Here is a 25639-nt window from a genome sequence, read left to right on the forward strand (position 1 = left end):
CCTTGGTCTCAGCCCAGTCCACTTCACACCTCATTAAGAAAGCTTGGCTCAGCCTTTCATCAAAGGCTGACCAATCAGAAAAGGTTGCTACGGGTCTGATTTTAGGTAACTTGGGGAAGCAGTTGTAAAACTGCATTTGTGCAATAATTATAATACATCTAACCTTAGTAAGTTGTTGGACCAATTGCATCTATTAATTTGACACTTTAAATGACTGTTCTAGCTCACTCCTGTCAAAAGTTAGACTTTATTAAAATGTAATAAAGCCTTCCATGTTAACTAATGGAGCTAGCAGCACCTCAATGTGGATTAACGAAATTAGCAATTTTCTCTCACAAGGGCATATTAAACATCGTTTATAATATCACTGCTTAAGTTTACAATGTACCCTACCCTTTGGGCACTAAGGGTACACCTTATTGGTGACATATGTAAAAATAAGGTCATTTAGGACTTTTAAATGGGAGGCAGGCAAAATGAAGCACCGACTATATAGGTCTTATGAGGGTGGCATACATTTATATTCATTACTTCCGTCTTCCATGTTAGTTTTTTGTGGAACACCCTTGGTTTGCCTGCCTCTTAATTATGCAGCCTACAGTTTTTGCTTCCATATACCCTAACTTAGGATGTTAGGACTTCATTTACAGCTTCTTTTCATAACCTTTGTTTCATACGATTTGCCTTTTTTCTCCCTTTTTTCACTGTTTAAATGACACTTACCACGACTTGTACAGTGCCAGCTAGTTTTCATAGCTCTTTCTGTTTCCTTTACATTAGGCATATCATATCCCTCGTTGCTACCCGTACTTCATTTGATTGGCTCATCAAGAGCTGTACTTCTGATTCACATCTTCCAAACCAACTTTTGGGACTCCCTTACATTTCTCTTCATATTCATGTGTCCACATAGCTGAAGGTATTTGACCTTTTATTTCATGTTATTTTTTGCACTTATCTACCTATAAACTTTCTTTCTTGCGTAATTTAAAATCAGAAATACTTTCTTTTTGGGGCATTCTCCTGGCTTATTTATTTTATTTTATTTTATTACTTTTTAATCATTGTTTTTCCGCACAAATATGGCATGGTGCACCCACTGGGAAGGTTGCCGTCTTTGTGTTCATCAGCATACTATCACCACCGGGTGTTGGGCCTTTCCCACTCCTTCACTCTCATTCAGTATGTTTGTCACTCTTATACTGTATACTCTCCTTCAAATATGATTCTCCAGCTTTTGTGCGCATCCCGCCGAGTATAATAGGATCTAGTTACCTTTCAGATACGTGTAATCGCCCGTATGTGATTATTCATGGTCACACTGGGCACTGGTGGTTGGGCCTTTTTTCCCCCTCTTTTGGATACTTTACTTGATGTTGGTCATCTCTGTGTTCACATTCCATTTCATGCATTGGTATATATGTTCATCTATTTCATGGCCTTGACAAAGTCTTGACGACGAAACACGTGTCGGCTGTTTTGCTGTTTTGGACTTATATTGTATTTAGTCATCTGACTGGAACTCTGACCACTTGCTTTCACCTGCAATAAATATCCTGTGTTACCTGTTTTCCTGGACTTCGACTCAATTCTTGAATCACCACTTGGACATATTACATGAATACTTTACGTTGGGTGTGCCCTGGCCTTTGTGTTCTCATTGTTTAGGTTTCCACTCACTGGCTCCAGTGTGTGATCCTTTGACACCTGAGGTGGCAGGTGTTTGTCTATCCTGGCACCCATTACTAATGTTTGCACAAGAAAAGGACTACTACTGATAGACATCTGTTAAACCTGTGTTGAAATGCAAGCACCTTCGGCATTCTCCACCTGTTTTCGCTTTCATTTAATTGATTTAATGCCTGCTTTTGCACTCAGCGCCGTGATTCAATTGTATTTCTCATACATTTCATTTACTTTGTTGCTCTTTGTATTTATTGCTTTGTGATTATACAACATGGATACATTTGATGACAATAGAGATGCGCTACTTGAAGAGATTTTTCAAACGGGCACTAGTCTCTCCACTACCCACTCAGTGCCCACAAAACAAGAAGGTCTAAAAATGAAGTTTGTGAAACTTGAACGTCTAAAAAAACAAGAGTTATCAAGGTGGTGGGATTACACGATTTTACAGAAATACATAGATAACAAACAAATTCCCAGGGGTCTACGTATCATCCTATTCCCCTTGTTTGAAGACCTTAGTCCAGAACTGCTTAAGGAGTGGGAACACCTTTTAGTCACCTCTTCCTTTGGCATGATGGACATATTAATCAGAGATGAACGTGCCAAAAGGGACAAACTAATTGATGATATTCTTGCGATAGAAAAATAAATCAAAGATTTTAACTTACCAGAGGCCAAAGAGAAAAATTACAAGATACTCAAGGAAGTACTACTCAAACACCAAGAATATATTAAGGATAAAAAAATACGCAAACTCAAAAGAGATGAGGGAGATTATAAGTGTGTGGGGGTATTCACCTACTCACGTAAATTTGACAACATCAAATTGGACAGACATGAAGCTCTTCCACACTTACCTAATGAGGGTGCAACCTCTACTTACTCCACGAGCGAGACAGACCTCTCAAGTACCTCTAGTATCAGTGAAAGTGACTCCAGTAATCCAATACGCCAGTCTATGACTTCAACCGGTCATAAATCCCCTTTTTTATTAGAATTAGAAAGGTACAGAAAGGGTCAAACATTAAATCGCAGGAGGGAAGAATCTTACACAAATCCATCAGGAGAGGCAAGAGAAAAACGTACAGACACAACAAGGGAAAGAGAAGGGATGACCACGAGATCTACCACCCGCAATCAGAAGTAATCCATTCTGACTCAAAAATTAACAATGAGATTTCAATTGTTAATTTAACCAATGTTGAACTGAGTACACATCAAAGAAATATCCAGAGCAAAGGTTTGGGTTTTGTGCCATCTTCTTTACCTAACTTTACTGAACTGCATGTGAATCTTTTAAAATTTATTCGAAAGTGTAAACTTTGTAAAAAAATGTAGGGCAGACCTGCTCGGACTGATTCCCATGTGCCGGATGCATGTCGTGCCAGCAATCTAACTATCAAAGATGTAAAAGATATCCAGACCCTCCTATCTCTAGAACAGATGTCGGGTATGTCTCCTTCTCTATCTGATATTGTGTTGGACTTGGACATTGATCCCTACTCACATAGTGATAGTGGTCTCAAAACCTCCTCCAAGTTTACACCTAGTCTAGGAAGTGACAACGTCATTGATATTTTCTACAAACGGGTTACGGCAGACTTATATCGACTTAAAGATTTGTATCGTTCAGGACGCACAAACATTACACACAACATCACCATTGCCGAAAGAGAAGCCCTACACTCTCTCATTAACAACAAAAACATAATCATCAAAGAGGCTGAAAAAGGGGGCAACATTGTCATCATGAATAAATGTGATTACATCAAGGAAATAGATTGCCAATTGGAGGACAAAACCGCATACTTAGCTTTATCACACAACCCACTGGCCAATGTCAACACACATATTTTACAAAGATTAACGTTTTGGAGGGACAGATGTCTCATCACAGACTTAGAATTCAAATACATGTGTAATCCTACTCCAACTTCCCCTTGCATATACATTTTACCCAAAATACACAAACCAGGTCTCTTTCCGCCTGGTAGACCCATCATTTCAGGGATTGGTTCACCGACCGAAAGAATCTCAGAATATATCGACCTATTTCTGCAACCGTTGGTCATCAACCTTTCTTCCTTTATCAGGGACACAAAAGATCTTCTCAGCAAACTGAGTGATTTTGATTGGACGAATGGGCATCTGTTAGTAACTCTAGACGTTACCTCCCTCTATACATGTATACCGCGGGATATGGGCCTGCATGCCATCCAGCACTTTTTAGACACCCGCGAAGTTTCATTTTTAGAACACTCGAACATGCTTCTAGACTTGATTGAATTGGTTTTGGACAATAACATCTTTGTGCATAATGGGACATGGTACAGACAGATTCAAGGGGTTGCAATGGGGGCCAAATCTTCCCCCTCTTTTGCCAATCTATACATGTTTTTTTTTAATGGTCCCACTTATGGAGGGAGTGTCCACCGGATTTGACACAATACATTCTGTATTGGGGCAGGTACATTGACGATGTCCTCCTTTTTTGGTCTGGTAGCCTTGGCTCATTTGAACTCTTTTTACATCATCTGAATACTAACACCTTCAATGTCACCTTCTCTGGCGAACACAGCACATCACATGTTAATTTCGTAGATCTCACCCTATACATCAAAGGTGATAAAATCTGTTCTAAACTTTACAGGAAACCTACATCATGTAACTCCATCCTACACGCCACAAGCTCACTTCCCGCCGCACAAATCAATGCTATACCTTATGGGGAGCTAACTAGGATTAGGAGAAACTGTAGTGAAGACATGGTTTTTCAGGAAGAGCTAAAACTAATGAACACACGTTTCATTCGGAGGGGTTACTCGCACAACACGTTGATACGAGCAAACAATAGAATCAACCATGTTAAAAGATCCGATCTACTGGTTTCTTCCACCAAAAGGAGTGATACATCTAGAACTCTCTCTGTCATTACCACTTACAACGCACTAAGCTCTAATATTTTCAAAATTCTCAAGAAACACTGGTCATTCTTACTAGCAGACGGGTACCTTAAGAAAAGTCTCCCTCCTAAAGCGATTGTCACCTACAGTAGGGGACCTGCCCTACGCAACTATCTGTGTCACAGTTTCCTACCACCAGATTTTAAAGAGACTTGGTTACCTACAGCACCACATGGATCCTATAAATGTGGAAATTGCAATATGTGTTGTTTTATTAAAGACAAATTGATGACATTTCAATACAATATGCCAGTCACATATAGAATTAATAAATTCATCATTTGTAACACCAAATATGTGGTTTACTGTTTAATCTGCATTTGCAACCTTATTTACTTGGGCAGCACCATTCGACCACTCAAAGAGAGATTACAAGAACATATTAGAGCTATCCGTGACAGTAATGTCAACTACCCCTTTGCGGTTCACTATAACGCTAATCATGGACAGCGAGAGGTTCTAGGCATTAGTATACATGGTATCGATGTGGTCAATACACTACCCAGAGTCGGTAACATTACACGAATTTTGAGACAGCTAGAGAGTAGCTGGATTATTAGACTCAGAGCTGTGGAGGAGGGGATTAACATTGCTAAAGATTTGCACACCTTCCTTTAATTCACTGCTCATGTCGGACATACCGCCATGATTATGCAACAATGTGTCTGTTTTTTACTTTGTAAATTTCTGCATATATGTTCCCTATTTGCCTTTACTATATTTCTAGTCGGCATAATTTTCAATAATGATTTTCTGTCATACGACTCTACCAAATGCCTTTAACATACTGTAACTGTTGACCATGGTATTCACCAAACCTATATCTACTTTGTTAACTTTATGAATCATGTCACTCGACTGTTGCTAACAAAAATAACCACTCATGCTCTTACTAACATATTCACATTCACTTACATTGGATATATAATATGTGTCTATTTTTACTTGGTATATTTCTCTATGTATGTTCCTTATTTGCCTTCATTAGATGTCTAGTTGGCATATTTTCTATAATGATTTTCTGTCGTACGACGCTACCAAATGCCTTTAATATATGTACATTTGGACCATGGTATTCATCAAACCTATATCAACTTTGTTAAATTGTATGACTCATGTCATTCCACTGTTCATGCTCTTACTAACATACTCACTCGTACTTACATTTTTGTTGGTCTATGCATCACTTACTCACTTTGCACTCTCTTGGATACATATTCTTTGTTGTTACCACTTCAATATGGCCCCCATTTTGGTCCACTTGTTTCATCCTTCGTTCTATTTACTTAGTCCTTTTTTAGTGTTTACATCCATTCCCTCCATGTTTCTTGTCTTTAAATACCCTCCGCACTCGCAGGTAGGGCACATTTACAAATACCAACGTGACCGGCACGGTATGATTTCTATTACTTACCAGGTAAGAACTCGCTAGCTATATGAGCGCCACCTCTCCCTCTCTCCGCATGCTCGCGTTATAAATGGAGTAGGTCACGCTCGGACGGCATTTGGGCCATTTCTCCGACGCGACTGGCTCTTCACTATTCTTTCATGCATTTCATAAGGAGGCAACGTGTGGTTTACCAGCGCATTCTTCTCGCAGCCACCTTTTTTTCTTTTTTGACTTGACACTATTACAGCGCTGTGCCGTTTTTCTTAATAAGTTCACTGCCCCATGATATTTTTTTGTGGTATACTATTATACAGTTATTTATACACTATGTGACTCACTGTACTTCTTTTCAATGATATACCCTTGGGCACATTATAGCACAGCACCAACTATAAAGGTCTTATGAGGGTGCCACACATTTATATTCATTACTTCCGTCTTCCATGTTAGTTTTTTGTGGAACACCCTTGGTTTGCCTGCCTCTTAATTATGCAGCCTACAGTTTTTGCTTCCATATACCCTAACTTAGGACGTTAGGACTTCGTTTACAGCTTCTTTTCATAACCTTTGTTTCACACGATTTGCCTTTTTTCTCCCTTTTTTCACTGTTTAAATGACATTTACCACGACTTGTACAGTGCCAGCTAGTTTTTATAGCTCTTTCTGTTTCCTTTACATTAGGTTTGCCATAGCCCTCTTTGCTACCTGTACTTCATTTGATTGGCTCATCAGGAGCTGTACTTCTGCTTCACAACTTCCAAACCAACTTTTGAGACTCCCTTACATTTCTCTTCATCTTCATGTGTCCACATAGCTGAAGGTATTTGACCTTTTATTTCATGTTATTTTTTTAACTTACCTACCTATACACTTTCTTTCTTGCGTAATTTTAAATCAGAAATAGTTTCTTTTTGGGGCATTCTCCTGGCTTATTTATTTTATTTTATTTTATTACTTTTTAATTATCGTTTTTCTGCACAGATAGGGCATGGTGCACCCACTGGGAAGGTTGCCGTCTTTCAGGTCATCAGCATACTATCACCACCGGGTGTTAGGCCTTTCCCACTCCTTCACTCTCATTCAGTATGATCGTCACTCTCATACTGTACACTCTCCTTCAAATATGATTCTCCAGCTTTTGTGCGCATCCCGCCGAGTATAATAGGATCTAGTTACCTTTCAGATACATGTAATCGCCCGTATGTGATTATTCTTGGTCACACTGGGCACTGGTGGTTGGGCCTTTTTTTACCCCTCTTCGGATACTTTACTTGATGTTGGTCATCTCTGTGTTCATGTATACAACATAACTTTCAAATACAGTGTAATCCTGTAGCTCAGCAAGCATTGCATCAACTGTTTTAACATCCCAGTCATCAGAAACAACACCAGGTGTAATTACATCAGTCATTGAAATTTTGAAGACATATACAATTTTTATAACCTCAGTAGGCCATATATATCAAAGGGAACTTTTTGTCAAACAATTCCATCTACTACTGATGGACATCTGTTAAACCTGTGTTGATGTGCAAGCACCTTCAGCATTCTCCACCTGTTTTCGCTTTCATTTCCTCAACAAATATGTTGAAATATGTTGAAACCATGGGAGCTTAGTGGTACCAGTAAAAGATAATACCTCCTTTAAGGAATCCCCTTTTTGCATGCAGTTCCTCAGTGGCCCACAACCTAATCCAAAATAAGAGATGTTGCAGTCCAGTACAGACCTCAATGCATTTAAAGAGGAATGTCCATGAACAAGGGGATTAAAGGTGATCTCTGTCGAAGTTTACATAATGATCATATGACTTTATGTTCTGGAACACCTAGAGAGATTACATATGAGTATCCCCACACACATTTCAGCCCCATAAAGTGTTGCTGTTTGGCCTTTGGCCTGGTAGACCTCAACAGCTGGTGAAATGTGAAAATGCCCTATGTGTAAGTGTGGCCTTGCTCTTCTTTAGATGTGGTCTCCAACAGCGTCTATCATCAAGCTTGATTCCCGATACTCAGAACTTGCTTCTCTCTCTAACACTTTATCTACCCCTATAAGCAGTGCTTTAAATGGAAAAATAGAAGTGCAGGTACTCTGTACCAGAGTACCTGCTTGTTTCTGAGAAGTGCCGGTACTCTCCAATTAATAGTATTACGTTTTTCATGAGATATGCCGGTACTCTCCCTCTCAAAATAAAAAAAGTGCCGGTACTCAGTACCGGAGAGTACCGGCCCATTTAAAGCACTGCCTATAAGACAAGGGGTTTAATGCCACTCTCGGCTAACTAATGATCACAATGATTACAAGGATGGGAGACTCCTTATATGCCACAGAATATATTTATGTAATGTTTCATGTCCAACTTCCACTAATGATTCAAACAAAACATCCTCACAGACAAGTGACAGTTGTTAATTGTTTCACATCACAGATCTTAGCCCAGATCAGTAATCTTCCAAATGCTCTGGCAGAGGTAGAAGGATCAGCTTTAGTAACAAGGTACATAGTCTGGGCAGAATGCTGGTTGAGTTAGCCAAGTCCCTTTCAAAAGGCATATGTGAAAATCATTCACATAAATAAGCCAGTCTAGGTTGTTTAATTTAGTTTGAAGATCAGCTACATTCCAGCAAAGAACTCTTAATGGAAACAATTTGCCCACCTCTGTAACTGTGATAACACTTAGGCCCACATTTATACTTTTAGACGCAAAACTGCACCAGCGCAGTTTTGCGTCAAAAATATTACCGCAGTCTAACGCCATTTCGGTGCGCCGTGCGGGCGTCAAATTTATACTTTGACACCCGGTGGTGCAAACCACAGGTGTAAGTCATTTTTTTTTACAAACACCGCAGCGTCAAGTCGTAAAGCAAAACAACGTTAACACGGCGGAAATGACTGTGGGTCGATTTAAGACCCAGCACACCGGATATGCAGCATTTTTTGATGCAATAGCATCAAAATTCCCCGCAAACACAGCCATTTCAGCAGAGGAGAGCCAAAATGGATCCTAGATGCCTGTACAGACCCCAGGAAGATGACAACAGACCAGGAACCAGCCAGGAGGACCCACACAAGACCCAGGACAGTTTTAAGAAGAAAAGAAAGTGTCACTTCAGTGCAGAGGAACAGGAAATTCTGGTTAAAGAGGTGACGGAACACCAGCACCAACTGTTTGTCACCTCAAAGTTGCCAATCAGTAGGAGAGAGGCAATATGGCAACAAATTGTTGAGAAGATCAACAGTGTGGCAGAAGTACGCAGAACAGTCATCGGGTGCAAGAAACGCTGGCATGACTGCAAGCGCAGGACCAAGGAAAAGATGGGCAGGAACAGGAAGGCAGCACTGCGGACTGGAGGTGGGAGTCCAGCACCACAGGAGGCCCTGGACCACATGGATGAGATGGTCACAGCCGTCATCCCTGAGGAGATCGTCACAGGGATTCAAGGACAGGACAGCGCAGAGTACCAGGAGATAATGCACATGCATGGTAAGTCACATGGGGAATTAAAATGCACTAATGTCAACTGTAAGCAGGGGGGGATACTGACCACAAAATGCATGGAAGTCATCATATACATGGAGTGGCATGGGTAAAGGGGTATGGCATGGGGGCATGGCCTGTACAGAGAGAAGCTGGGGCACACCATAACACTACACCAACAACAGTCCCATGGGGGCATACTGCCATGCCAACGATGGAGCAAAGGCAAAGCCACGCCAGGAGGAAAGGCCACAACGTCAAACTGACATCCTGGCACACATCAGCCACTATACCCCCTACATTAACTAGGGCCCAATTAACAACCTCTAGCCATACCGACAACTGGAATGTAACAGTGACAACAGTTGCCACTACCACCTCCGCTCTGTGTGCAGCTCAAGTTGCCAATGGCAGTAACGTCCCCATGGATCATACACACCTAAATTAGTGGGCTGAGGATGACAACTTCAACAATCCCCTGAAACAAGACAAAGGCTCCAGTCCTGTCAAATGTGAATGCCCATAGTTGCAGCAAACATCAGCCAATGTCATCAACAGTAGGAGCTACACAGCACTAAGGACACACCCATGCTGCATATGCCAGGGTCCATCCTGTTCCTGGGTCACAATGCAACATCCCAAATGTCATACTGCTCAGACAACAGCATTGAGGGGGAGGACACATGTAACTGGTCACTGACATACACCTGCACAGTCAGAGGAGGAAATAGGACACTGATACGACTATCAGGCCAATCCAATGTACCACACATTCCCCAACATCAGCTGTACACATTAACAGTGCTAACATCCATATTGTGCCATAACAATGCTATGCATTGGATACGCTACATGTCAACTACATATAAGTGGATGTGAAAGATCAGAGACTGGTGCAGGTCCAGATTGTTAAGTGTGCTGCTAGTGCCATCAGAACACCCACAGCCAGTGAAAGGCCTCGCCATTAGAATGGATGTAGACGGAGGGTTGAGTTGGACAAGAAGGTATCACTTCACTATTTGGCCTAAAACAACACTAGAGGAGATGATGCCGACAAGTCTAATAACTTAATACAATAGATGTGACATACAGGTGGGCCATAGGCCTGGGAGAATGCCCATCTGAAAGACTGGAGCAATGAACACAATGTGAAAACGTCACAAGGCAGGCATGTCACATCACTAATGCCACAACACAGACACACTAATTGTACCCTATTTCATTGCAGAGGATGATGGATCTCCTGCGGATATGCCTGTCCAGGAATACCATTAGCCACCATACCCTCCAAGATGTCCTTGGAACCCTCCAGACCCCACCTTCAGTCACAAGGAGGAGCTCAGAACAAGCAGCCATCACAGAGGAGCCACCCACAACACCAATTGTAAGACCTGCCAGCTCCAATACAGCTGAGGACTCAGACGACACAGGCACGACCTTTGAGAGAACTGTAGTCAGAGTACAGCAGGAGCTGGCCAAGGAGGTGTGGGTGGGGATGCAAACTAGGGCAGCCAGCCTAGAGGGGGTGCGTTCGTGCATTATGTCATCTGCAGATCAGGCAGCAGCCATGCAAGCCCTAACATTCATCCTGCAAGGACTACAACAAACTGTCAAGGAATTCACCACTGCAGTAAGGAAGTTGCCCAACACCTCGCACCCCAAACCTTCCACTGCATGCACGAATGCAATCATGACCCCCTCAGGGCCGACCTGGCTGCCTACCATCGTGATGTGGCTGCTATTCTTAAGAATTAGTAGATCTTCCTTGCAGCAGTACTGCCCTTAAGACCTTCACAGGTAGCAGCGACCGGGATGTCTGACTTCACGTCTTCTAACACTGAGGCGTGTGTTGCCCCTTCACAACCACCACCACCAAGGACAGAGGAGGCAACACACACATCAGAAGAAGAAGACATGGAACAGATCACCTTCACATGGAAAAGTACCCGGAAGCACTAGTCCCTGCCACATGGCCAACTATTACCAAGGTCCAGCGCTTAGTAATATGCCAGTCTTACAACAACTGTACTCAATGACTGTTCTGCAAAACCCTGTTTATCTTGTCATCCTGCCCAGTGATTGTCTCTCACTTACTCATTGGCAAATCCTGTCCCTCTGCACTGTCTGACACATCACCCCAGCATGTCAAATGCATTTTCCTTTACCACTTGTGTAGGATCACAATGGAAGATGTCACTATAATGGACTCACAATGATGGACAACGTACACATACCACTACAGCACTTTTGAATAAATAGCACTTGCACAACCCCTTTGTCACTGTGTAATGTGACACATCAACTGTGCAGTAGATAACTGAAATGTGCCTCCTGCCAAATTCCGTAGCTTGTCAATACAACTGTCCTGAAATTATGTAGTCTGATAACTATGCACAGTGGCCTGGATTGCACCATACTCTGCCCTTCCTGATGGTAATATCTGATGAAAAGAGAAACCATACACCATCATGCTGTTTTGGACAGAATAATGCTTCCTCAAGGGATATCTAAGCCATCAAATAGTGGCAGCAAAATGTTGTCACCATGCAATACTAACACATATAACAGTGCCCACAAATCTAAGCAAACAGTCAAAAAACTGCATGAAGGAAGGTGTCTGAGTTTACATCCAATAAGTAATCATGCTGAACAGTGTCACAAATGATGTCTGTGAGTCATGAACACGATACTACAAGAGTGCTTACGACCACTCACCTTACAAGGGTTTCCTTAAACATCACACTGCAGTCAGACATAAAACAGTTTCCCAGTACCAAATCTGGAAGCACTGTTTGTGACTTTGAAAACATACGTAATGGAAAAAAGACGTTGGGATCCATAGTAACTGTGATTGGTGGTTGCAATGAATGGTGGAATCTTTGCAAGGTAGCTCTGGGGTAGCTGCCAATCTTACAGCTCAGTTGGGATTTGTTCGTAGCATAGGACACAAATGTAATAGAACAAAATTCATGTACACTTATGCCAAGGCCCTGATCAACAAGCATTTTACACATACTGTAAAGGGTTCACTACATATTTATTAAACGTTAATAACAGAAGAGGAAACTCGGGGAAAAGTCTTACCTAGCCTAATCTACCCTAACTACTCATTACACACAACTGTCCCTAACTAACCTAAGCTAAACTTACTTATTACATGTAACGAAACGTTCTAAGCATCAACCCTCCACCCCCCTTATGAGACGGGACACATGGAGGACAACAGATACTAACCTAAACACATACTATCCTATACTAAACAAATATATATATATATATATATATATATATATATATATTTGTTTTTCTAAACGCACAAGAACTCCAACATAGCCCCCCCACCCACCCACCCACACACTCAAAAAGAGAAAATAGAAATAATCAGGACCCCCCACCCACTAACACTAACTAAACTAACAGCCTATACTAACCTAACACTAAGCCCCCTAAGCCCACTAAGTATAAGAACAAGGAAAGAGGAGGGAGAGAAGGGAATCATGTCCATTAACAAAGTCTAGAGGTTGGCCCTCCGGAGGGTCCGCTTAATGGACCGCACACGCCTGTTCATATGGCGAACATCCCGGCTCAGGTGACTAATTTTACAGAGGACACAGTCCATTTTGGCCTGCATTTCCTGAAAAGCTGCAGGGTCAATTGTAGCAGCTGGGGCGGTCTGGGTACCAGCTGAGGACGTGTGTGGGCATGTATTGTCAATGCCTGTAGGCTGCCCTGAAGGTGGTCCACTGCTAGGGCCTGGAGCACTTGCAGATGTTGTTGGGACAACAGTCCCAGCCGTGGGTGGTGCCACCTGGGTGGAAGTGGTGGTCGTGCTGGTGGAGGCTGTGGTGGGCAAAGTAGGGCCACCCTGCTGGAAAGCCCTCCAGGCTCCGGAGTCACGTTCGGTCCTGTATCTTCGGGCCATTCGTCTGTACCCCGACTCTACCAGCAGGATATGCTGGTAACGCATCTGGAACTCACGGACCTGGATGGGTGTCCTGTTAGCAGCTATGAAGACAAAGGCAAAAAATTACATTAGGAACTGCATTGTGCGAAATGGCACAAGAAGTAAATCAGACATTACATCTACTGTACTTGTAACAGCTCATATCATCATACAGATCATTGAATGTCCCTGAGGCAGTACATGGCAGGCCAGCCTACAAAGGTCGTATCACTCACATAGCACATCCAAACCCTACAAGATGGGTAACAACTGGCATTAATTTGGCATCAGAGTTCTTAACATGATTCTCACGCTTGGCTGATGCACTAGATGACCACATGTGTGGCCTACATATATGTATTGCACATATTGGGCATGTTTGGTGTCAGGAGAGGATAGCAAGGTGACGCACATAAGTACAGTACCTCAATGCCTATGGCTCAGTGTGTGTGCATTGGCTACTAATGTAGTTGTTTTTTTAGGGGTGTATGTTGTCACAGTTACATCCAGGTCTCATCATGAGTCAGTTGCGCCTATTCCTGTATCTACTGAGTATCCTTCTGAGATCAATGGAAGTAAAGTCGATGAGGATATAAGAACCTACACGGAGATTGTCCCACCCTGTCACTGCAGATGTCTTATGAGACTGTCAACAGGGCAACCTTGGTGTGCTGAGTGAGATCATATGTCAGGAGTCAAGTTCCGGCAGGTGTCATTACAACATTTGTACACAGGTTGGCCTGTAAAACTTCCCACTGCATCTGGGAACATCATAGCCTCTGTGTTGATTAATCTTGCAGCTATTCACCACGCACAGCCCATCAATATGTTGTGAGCAATGTGATTCTGCATGTGAACTGTCGGGGTCCTAACATGTGTGGACTTTTCATGCACATTATCTGAGGTTGCTGGTTCTGCTGGATGCACCATACCCAATCCCTGCGTACGGCCCTGGTATACTGTCACACTTTGTCGTTCATGCATACATGAGACCCAGACAAGGGATAGGCCATGATGTTGGTATTCAAAGACAATTTTACTAATATGGTACAATTAAAAAGCAGATGATGCTATACAATGTATTTGGGGATGCAATGAGGAAGCACCTGACAAAATACCCCCTGAGGAATGTGAGGTTTGGTAACGCAAGTGTGGTACATATGTAGCCACAAGGGACCTTTAGGGTAATGCACAGACAGGTGCCAGTCAGGCTGACAGGATGCAGGGTCAATCAGGATTCTGCAATTATACAAAGGTACATACTCAGTGGTCTGACTTAGAATGGTCGGAAGAAGAACAAGACAGTTGACAAGGAAAACTGTGTCTGTCCTGTGTTTTTGAAGGTGACACATAAACCCAAGGACTGTGCTACACGGCTTAAATACTAGCAATGCATAACAGTGTATTTGACAAAATGGCAAATTCTATGCTGTTCCAATCATCTGCATGGGCAGTGCATGTTGAAATGGGTGGTGTGCATGGAGATGATCACAGGTGTGTGTTGCATCAGTTTCTCACAAGTCCTGTAGGTGAGATCCGAGTTCAAATGGCCAACAGTACCTTTCACACGGGAAGCAATCTACAGGTGATAACAGGGCATAGAAACTACAAGCCAGTGTATTAATTGACCTGACGTCCATACAGTCAGGTGTACTATGACAATGGCATAACATAGGAAAGGGTGTAGCACACTGGATGACTATTGTTAGTCTGTGTGTGTAGAGGAGGGAATATCGGGGTACACACATTACCATTCCAGGGGCCTCTTCAGACAGGTGGGTTCAGACCAGGGGCATGGGTGTGTCAGAAGTTAGGAAATGGCCTGACATGTACATGGAATGTCATGTGCGCAGTGCTTGTCATAGGTGTGGCACTTGTGCCATCTATGTTCTGCTTATATGGAACTCTAGTCACAGATAGTCCTTGCAAAGATAGGTGCTGTACGACTTACTGCTGTGAAGGGTCTGGTCATACATTCCTGTTACCGATGCAATAGCACATCCACTGTGTCATGTATGAGGCATTTTTCCCTTAGTGACTGATGGTGTCTTAGTTGTGTGCCATATGCTGCGATGAGCCATGTTGCCAACATGTATGTGTGAAATAGGTGTGGTCCTCTGCTATTGCCCTTCAAAGGTGAAACGTACAGGATATATGTAATTTACATTGTGTGTATATGTGACTGTTGTATGATACGCATCACAATTGCTCAGGAAATGTCTATGTCATGATCGGTATATCAGCAATGCTCCATGAGGCTTCACTATTATTCTGATAGTTAGAGATAAAGGTGAGCAAAAATGATTAGCCAGACCCTGATATGGTGATTATTATCAGTGTTTATTTACATTAGTTAATACAGGGGTGATGATGAGTTGGTTTAAAAGAAATTGTTCACAATATGTTGGCGCCTACGCACTCCAGCAGCTGTGTTTTGTTGTTCCCCCTCATGTTGCAGGCCAGCATCCTCCTCTTCCTCTTCTTCCGGCATGTGTGCCTCTGGTTCTAAGAGGGGAATGTTCCTTCGTATGCAAATGTTGTGCAGGATGGCACATGTTAGAATGGTCTTACAGACCAGTTCTGGGGAATATAGGAGGCTGCCACCAGTGATGTCGAGGCACCTGAATCTCGACTTGAGGATGCCGAAGGTCCTCTCGACTATGCTGCGTGTCTTCCTATGTGCGTCATTGTAGGCACGCTCTGCTGCAGTGCTTGGGTTGCCAAATGGTGTCATAATCCATGGCTGGATCCCATACCCCTGATCAGCTGAGAAAGAAAATGAATGGGATCATGTTGATGTAGCTTGCCCTATTGATATCAGCTTGCATGGCAGTAGTTGTTTTGTGTTGTCTGTGACTCTTTTGTATTGTTGTGTTCCTTCCTAGGCTTGTAGGATGTACCATCTGCAATGGGTTGTTTCCTTGGCTGAACAAGTGTTTGCCTGCTGACCGGTTGTCAGCAGTATGTTTGGGTATTTGCAGTAGTGTGCACTTCCTAGCATTGTGGCTTGTGATACAGATGTCCCTGTGTCTTCACTGGGGGTGAGATGATAGTTCCATACACAGATTCATTTTGACAGTGGTGGTAACACGTTAGCATCTATGTACCCTGGACATCCCATACCTTTAGACTTATGCAATGGATTAATTTAAACATCTGTGAGCCGCTTACATTTTGCAATGTGACAACTGGCCAAGCCTCTCCATTCGTTGTGATCATTGACGTCTTAACATTAGACTGTACACTAATTTCAGATGTGTGACAGGTTCACTGCAGACCAATAAAACATGGATAGTGATGTCACGACCTCAGTGTGTACCTGTCCACATGTTGCTGTCGTGTTGTATGTGTTGTGTGTCCTAGAGGGTTGTTGTGCAGTGTGTATATAAGTATGTTTCTGAACTTACCAACAAGTAGTCCATTGCCATATTGTCCATCCTGGAAGTGTTGATTGATGGTAGAGTGACGGAAGATGAATCAGTCATGGACACTCCCAGGATACTTTGCCACGATGTTAGTGAACAATCCTTGGTGATCGACAATGGCCTGCACATTGATGGAATATATGTGATTCCAGTTGCGGTAGAGGTGTTCAGTTGCAGCAGGTGGCACCAGGCGTACATTTGTGCAGTCGATGGCACCAAGGATGTGTGGGAATCCATTGATGAGGTAAAACCCCTGTTTTGTCTCCTGCTGCTTCTGCAGTGCGTTTGGGAAGCAGATGTGGTGGGGTGTGAGTCCAATGATGGCATCCAGTACTTTGGGCAAGAAGGCAGAAAATGATGGCTGTGATATTCCGGCAACCAGGGTGCCAGTGCTTTGAAAGGAGCCACTTGCCAGCATGTGAAGTACAGCTAGCAGCTTGGTTTCTGTTGGGATGTTGCGGGGTGTCAGCAATGTGGGTGCCAACTGTGGCTCAATGTTGCGCAGCAGCTGCTGAATGGCTTGCCAGTTCAACGTGTACCTCTGGATGATGTCATGTTCCCTGAGGCCATGAAGGGTTGTTCTGGTGCGGAATATTCTCTCCTGCCTTCTGCGCTGCCTTTGGGGTCCCTGCTGGTGTTGTGGTAGCTGCTGCTGTTGTTGCTGGGCTCTGCGTCTGCGTTCACGCTGGATGAGAAGCACCTCCATGTCTCCCTTTTGCTGCTCTGCTGTTGCTTCTGTGTGTTCTGATTAAATACAATCGGGCTGTGCGTCATTTTCCGGCTCCACCTCATGGCTGTGCATCATTTTTCCCCGGAAGCATAAATACGATGCACGGCCGTTTAAGTCATTTTTTGGACGGGAATGCCAACCGTGCATATGATTAATGCAAGGCGGGTTCCTGCGTCCAAAAAATGACACACACGGCGGGATTTTGACATCCGCGGGCTTGGGCATCAAAGTTTAAATATGGGGCAAGGTTTGCGTTGAATGTGCGTCAAAATGTTTGACGCACATTCGGCACAGACAGAGTATAAATATGCCCCTTATATTCTGGGGAGAGTGCAAAGTTACTCTAGATGAAAATGGACCCACCTGTGCTTTGAAGTCCTGATCAAATACTGGACTATATTCATGGCCAGGCAAATGGGGAGGGTTGTTTTGCTTATCTGGCTGATGGTTGGGGACAGAATCAACTACCTGGCTGGAGTATTTCCTGGCTGCTGAGTTCCACAACATTTAACTTGACTAATCATTCAGTGTTGAATAAGCCTGCCAGTGGTGCAAAGCGATGAAATACTCTTACAGGCTCTCTGAACTGACTTCTCTCTGTACAGGAGGTCACTAACCTCAATTAGCCACCCTCAAACGTAAAATGTAACATGCCAAATCAGGATATTTACAATTAATAATAATACAATTTCCAGGAAAATTCTTCTTGGCATATCCAACACACCCCACACTCCTTAACATCAAAATGTGCTTCAGTCCCTTATGTTAAAGTTGGCATGCTTAATTAGCCAATAGCATACTTTTTTTTTCAGTTGTTCAGGTTACTCACGCACATCGGTACACAAGAGTGGAACATTGCTGAGGATAACTACATACAGACAAGTATCAAGTGGCAGGAAACTTGTGCCATTAGACTCTTTCCTTAGGGGCCACGCTGCAATAGCTGTTTCTTCACATCCCCTTATACCAGCGTTACCTATCTAATTGCTAATACTACTGCTAGATTCATTCACTGCCTGTGCCTTAGGAACTCATGTGTATGTCATTTGGCAGGAAGTCTGCATAAAGAACAACCTCTACTGAACCCCCTCACAAGCCAGACATGAATGATGGAAACAGGTGGTGCAGATCAACCAATGGAGCAGGAAAGAGTTGTTAAATACCTCTCTAAACACAGATGTCCTCCTCTAGGATGGAAGGTTTAGCCACTTCTTCCTCAAGTGCATCTATGCACTTTAGTAGAGGGATATTCGAAGATGCAATCAAAGATTCAAGCCCAACAATATAACACATCCCAGGTCGTGTCCATTTTCCTGTTGTTGTGCCCTTGTATCTTGTAACTTGCACCTCGTCCCTTCTATCTTACTCCTTTATACTTGCACCTTGCAACTGAGGAAAGAGATTCGTCTCCCTCTGGTGTATACTAGTATTTACACAATTTACAGACCTCCCAGGCCCCCTTGCAGCACTCACACTTTAGACTTTTGCTCCTATAGGCCTTAGCTTGACATGGGAAGTCAAGGGAAATACAGGGAACACCTAAGGTATAGACACTCACGTTGTGGCTCCTCACCACTCTTCTTGCTACCTTCAGCTTCAGGTACACTGAACAACTGCTCTCTGACTGCTTTTGTTACTGCTCCTGTCACGACGTGAATCCACTCATTTGCTCAATAGGGTATCACTCACCACAGATGAGCAAGCATGGCCCCCATTCTGCTCATGGAAGGCCGGGACAGGCAGCCATCTCCATCCCCGCTATACCACAGTGGTTGAGATATCTGCAGGCCCACCCAGTGTCAAAGCGTCTTCTTGCCACCGTCATAGGTCACTGGGGCTGGCGGAGTCACACAGGACCCACAAGGCTATGCCAACACCACTTGGCTGTCGCCATTAATTTCAACTCACTCATTGCGCCCGGTAATCAGGTTTCAAATGTTTGCTAGCTGGGGGAGAGGTGCCAGGCTGTCAACAGACAAGCATGAGATAAGAACTGGGAGATGGGACACAGAGTTGGATGACAGAACAATGACTGCAAGCCACACCAGTGTCTACACCAGCCACTTCTGTGCTAAAAAAAACGTAGCATAGTACAACAGTCAACTGGTTCATCAAATCCCAGGAGAGGATCACCGTTTTTCACTGGGCACAATCACCTTTATATGGTCTATTTTTGTGACAATTAAAACCTGCCATTCTCTACAATACATTTTAATGAGGACAACAACACTGGATTATTTAATGGCTCACACAAAATGCTGTCCATGTCGTGCCCAGCCAAACAATTTGAGTGTACCCTTCGGCCCCCCTCCAAACGCCCTTTGGATCATGATGTGCTCACCCTCCCCCTTTATTTATTTTTTATTCATTTTTCATTTTTTACAGCTACAACATATTGTGCAGGTTGTTGCCAGCCAATCAATATTGACTACTTCCCTTTAACGTGGCCAATCAGAGCACCTGTGGACACCAACAATTCTGATATACCATTTTAATCCCTTCCATGACTGCTCCAAGCACATTTTTAAAAGCAAAAACGTCCGAAAAGATTTATGCGAAATAGCATGAGTAAAGCTCTAAATGTTATTATAACTATTCTGCCACTGTGTAATACAAGGAAACACTGTGAGCCAGGTTTTAGCTGTGCTCTTTCTCAGAGTCGGTTTTTATTAATGTGCAAAAAAGAAGGCTATGAGTAAACAGAAATGTTCCCTTTGTCAAACAAAGCAACAGAATTTTTAGAGTTTGTTAGGTGCTCGCATACTGCAGAATGCTATATCTCAATATATAATCTCTCACATTGAAAAAGAGATATATTTACACTGACTTTATTACAGATATTCAGCCCCAACACTAGAATCAAAGGATATTTATCCGTCTCAATAAAACAGTTTGAGACTCTGATAGATATTGTACACCTAATACTTCCAGCGCTTTGACTAAATTATGCTGCAGTATCTACTAAGAAAAGTACACACATTCAAAAAATAGATATTTGTACATTTCATAATAGTTTTGTAAGAACAGGAACAGTTTTGCGCTGACAGGTTTAAAATAGTAAAGTTTTCTGTACAATGCGTTCTGTATTTAGCCATGTTTTTGCATATTTAGTATTATACATTTTTATAAATGACTGGCATTTATTGACAGACTCTGTATTAGCATATTTATAATTGTGCCCTTTGTTATTCTCCAATGACTTAGGGTCTCTCTAATTTATACCGGATTTTACATAAATGTAACTGCTTTCCTTACTCAAAATAACACGATCGACCTCAATGTCATACAATATTATCTGCTCAGTAATTTTCAACAATAGTCTCTTTGTATTCCTTTTAGCGCCTGCCTTATCTAGAAAAGGCAGAGGAAGAGCAATATGCATCTCTTTGAAATACAAAAAATACAAAGATAATATTATAAAAGCCAGGATGAGCAGAAGTGCTGAACTAAATTATATTTCTTAAAGTTACTGTGTACCTAGATGTAACGTTACCTGGCAAACCCTGAGTTTCTCCAGAGCAATTAATTGTGGATACGTACATATTGAATGCAAATAATCTAAATATTTCTAATATGTTTCTAATAAAAGTTTCGAAAACCATTCATACTATATCACACTTATTAGCATTTGTTATAATTTTATTACTGAAGAACTAGCTAATGTCTGCAAACATTTCAAGCAGTGGAGGACAAGTGAAAAAATATGGACTAATTAAATGGGTCTGCTCTTTGGGTTTTGTAAAAAGCACACACACACATTTATATATACACACACATATATATATATACAGGGAGTGCAGAATTATTAGGCAAGTTGTATTTTTGAGGATTAATTTTATTATTGAACAACAACCATGTTCTCAATGAACCCAAAAAACTCATTAATATCAAAACTGAATATTTTTGGAAGTAGTTTTTAGTTTGTTTTTAGTTTTAGCTAGGTTAGGGGGATATCTGTGTGTGCAGGTGACTATCACTGTGCATAATTATTAGGCAACTTAACAAAAAAAAATATATACCCATTTCAATTATTTATCATTACCAGTGAAACCAATATAACATCTCAACATTCACAAATATACATTTCTGACATTCAAAAACAAAACAAAAACAAATCAGTGACCAATATAGCCACCTTTCTTTGCAAGGACACTCAAAAGCCTGCCATCCATGGATTCTGTCAGTGTTTTGATCTGTTCACCATCAACATTGCGTGCAGCAGCAACCACAGCCTCCCAGACACTGTTCAGAGAGGTGTACTGTTTTCCCTCCTTGTAAATCTCACATTTGATGATGGACCACAGGTTCTCAATGGGGTTCAGATCAGGTGAACAAGGAGGCCATGTCATTAGATTTCCTTCTTTTATACCCTTTCTTGCCAGCCACGCTGTGGAGTACTTGGACGCGTGTGATGGAGCATTGTCCTGCATGAAAATCATGTTTTTCTTGAAGGATGCAGACTTCTTCCTGTACCACTGCTTGAAGAAGGTGTCTTCTAGGAACTGGCAGTAGGACTGGGAGTTGAGCTTGACTCCATCCTCAACCCGAAAAGGCCCCACAAGCTCATCTTTGATGATACCAGCCCAAACCAGTACTCCACCTCCACCTTGCTGGCGTCTGAGTCGGACTGGAGCTCTCTGCCCTTTACCAATCCAGCCACGGGCCCATCCATCTGGCCCATCAAGACTCACTCTCATTTCATCAGTCCATAAAACCTTAGAAAAATCAGTCTTGAGATATTTCTTGGCCCAGTCTTGACGTTTCAGCTTGTGTGTCTTGTTCAGTGGTGGTCGTCTTTCAGCCTTTCTTACCTTGGCCATGTCTCTGAGTATTGCACACCTTGTGCTTTTGGGCACTCCAGTGATGTTGCAGCTCTGAAATATGGGCAAACTGGTGGCAAGTGGCATCGTGGCAGCTGCACGCTTGACTTTTCTCAGTTCATGGGCAGTTATTTTGCACCTTGGTTTTCCACACGCTTCTTGCGACCCTGTTGACTATTTTGAATGAAACGCTTGATTGTTCGATGATCACGCTTCAGAAGCTTTGCAATTTTAAGAGTGCTGCATCCCTCTGCAAGATATCTCACTATTTTTGACTTTTCTGAGCCCGTCAAGTCCTTCTTTTGACCCATTTTGCCAAAGGAAAGGAAGTTGCCTAATAATTATGCAGACCTGATATAGGGTGTTGATGTCATTAGACCACACCCCTTCTCATTACAGAGATGCACATCACCTAATATGCTTAATTGGTAGTAGGCTTTCGAGCCTATACAGCTTGGAGTAAGACAACATGCATAAAGAGGATGATGTGGTCAAAATACTAATTTGCCTAATAATTCTGCACTCCCTGTATATTATGAAAAAAACTAAAAAGGTTTAAAGCTTAGTTATAGTTAGGGAACACGTACTTTCCCTATACAAACCAGGTTTAAAATACAAAACTTTAAAAATGTTAAAGTCGTATTTATACATTTCATTTACAACTTATTCACCACCTTCAAATTTTTGTAAGTAGCCGACCTCATAACACACTTTTTTCAGGTCACTATCTAGGCAACACTAACTATAACGCGCCACTCACACAGAATATGAAAGAAAAATGAAGGAGGAGCATGGAAGGTGTGAGTGATGCAGATGGCACTCAACTCTTTCCCAAAGAGAGGATTCGGATTCGGGACTCCTTCTGGACTCCTTTCCCCTTTATAAAACAAGATCTAGTGCATGACGATCAGTCAAAGGCTAATGTACAAAGCAGGGCATTGTCCCTTTTGCGGCTTGCACCCTTTTGACTAATACTCATGAAAGCTTGGGCGTTGGTGCATACCTTTTCAATTTTACAAATAAATTAGGGGTTGAAGTAAAATTGTTGGAATTTCATGTGAAAGGCATGTTCAATTAGCGGGCTCTGCATCTCAAGTGAACTGAAGGCTGGTGGTATACTAGCATTAGCAGGACCCTGACCCTCTTACCATGTGGCTCATTGTGGCAGAGGTATAAAGGAGTAGTGGTACACTGTTAGCACTTTATTATTCTAAGAGGGTGCTGTTCTACATGGGAGTTGTTCTTTCACTGAAGGTTGCGCACTACACATGGGTCCCATTTGTGATACAAAACCTACATGTAGGAAAAGAGCAGATGAAGAAATTTCATCAACACAGCACAGCACTCATCACAGATTTCTGATTTCCTTTTGTAGCAGTGGTCGTGTTTAGTTGTGTTATATAGGTTACTGGAGAGAGCCTTTGCTAAACAGAAGTTTAGGGATTTCGTTTTTTAGCTTTTTTATGCTTTATGAATCACATCGTTTTTAAAGGTTTTTCTAGCATAAGATGACAATAGGTTAGCTTGTGTGTTTTATAGGTTAGTGCAGTACACAATGCAGGACAGTAGCACTGCCCCAATAAGCACAGGAGTAAATCATACATACCTAAGCCTGGAATGAGATACAAAGCTTTTCTATTCTAAGCAATTCTATAGCACATTATTACCTAATGGCCTCCCAGTGCTCTGGGTCTTGTCAGGCTTCAACTCTATACATGTTAGATCAACAGAAATGTCTTAACCTGTTTATGGAAACTAAGTTCATCCTTTTTCTTCCTGAGTGCTACTGGTAGACTGTCCCATTGTTTAGAGCCCAGATTCGAGAATGAACGTCCTGCTCTCCTGGCTTTGTTGCTTTTGGGGACAGTGAGTAAACCTTGAGTTGCAGAACACAATGATCTTCCAGGACAATAGGGAACTATGGGCCATATGTATGAAAACATTGGCTTGCGAATCGCAAATAGCGATTTTTAAGAAATCGCTATTTCCGAGTCGCAATTGGCCATGTAACAACATTGCGATTCGGAATTAGCGATTTCTTAAAAATTGCTATTTGTGGTTTGCGAGGCCCATTTACCGAATCGCAATTAGAATTTTCGCAAATTGCAATTTTTTTGCGAATCGGTAAAAAGTCGCAAATTGCGAGAAATTTCTAGAAAGCACACCTGGATGAGCCTGATGACATCACCAGCAGGAAATGAGTCATCCCAGGCAGTTTCAGGTGCCACACCCAAACCAGCATCCTGAGAGAGAGCAGCCCAGCCACACAGAGCAGCACTCAGAAGGAGCCAGCACACCTGAGCAGGGATGGATTCCCCAGGCCAAGCACAGGAGAAGGGAGAAAGAAAGCGCAAGCTGAAATTCAGCGAGCAGGAGCTTGAGGTGCTAACTGAGGAGGTGGTCAGGATCCATGACCGCCTATTTGGAAAAAGCTTACTCCAGGTGACTGAGAGTGAGAAAAGGAGACTATGGGTGGAAATACAATCAAAAATCTGTGCAATTGGAGTGGCACAGCGCTCCATTGAAGAGATCAAGAAGAGGTGGTATGACCTGCGGTCCCGTGCGAAGGAGAGGGTGGCAAGGAGACTTGCGGAGGCCAGGGGCACAGGAGGCGGTCCACCCACAGAGGCACCATCCACACCATTGGAGGACGCAGTCGAGTCCACACTCCTCCCTGAAGCTGTGACAGGGGTCACAGAGATCGACACCTCCGGCACACCAAGTACCAGCCAAGGTAAGTACAAAATTTAATTGAACCCCATATGTGTATGCACAAAAGCCCCTTAGGAATTAGCAAGTATTGTTAAACATTGTGAGAAGTAGTCCAGTCCACATCTTAGAAGCAGCACAACAATGCATTATGGGAATGGCAGTCCACAACCCAGAGCTGAAAGTAGCACATACAATGTATTTAAGTAGAGTGACACCCAGAGGAACACAACACAGTGTAGAGAAGTATCTGTACCTTTATTACCATTGTCTGACCGTAAACGTAACATACATAACTGACATGCTGCATATTGTTGTTGCAAGTGGGCCAGGCCCAGCAGCCACAGATTCAGCACAGGTAGGCGGGACAGACACCCATCTGGCCTCCGATTCCAACACCAGTAGGTCCCTCAACATTGCGACTGTCGGACGCAGGCCCAGGGCACTGCCACTGCCAGAGCTCAGCAACGACTCAGATGAGCAGCAGGAAG

This window comes from Pleurodeles waltl, chromosome 10 (assembly GCF_031143425.1).
Source record: "Pleurodeles waltl isolate 20211129_DDA chromosome 10, aPleWal1.hap1.20221129, whole genome shotgun sequence".
Classification (NCBI taxonomy): Eukaryota; Metazoa; Chordata; class Amphibia; order Caudata; family Salamandridae; genus Pleurodeles; species Pleurodeles waltl.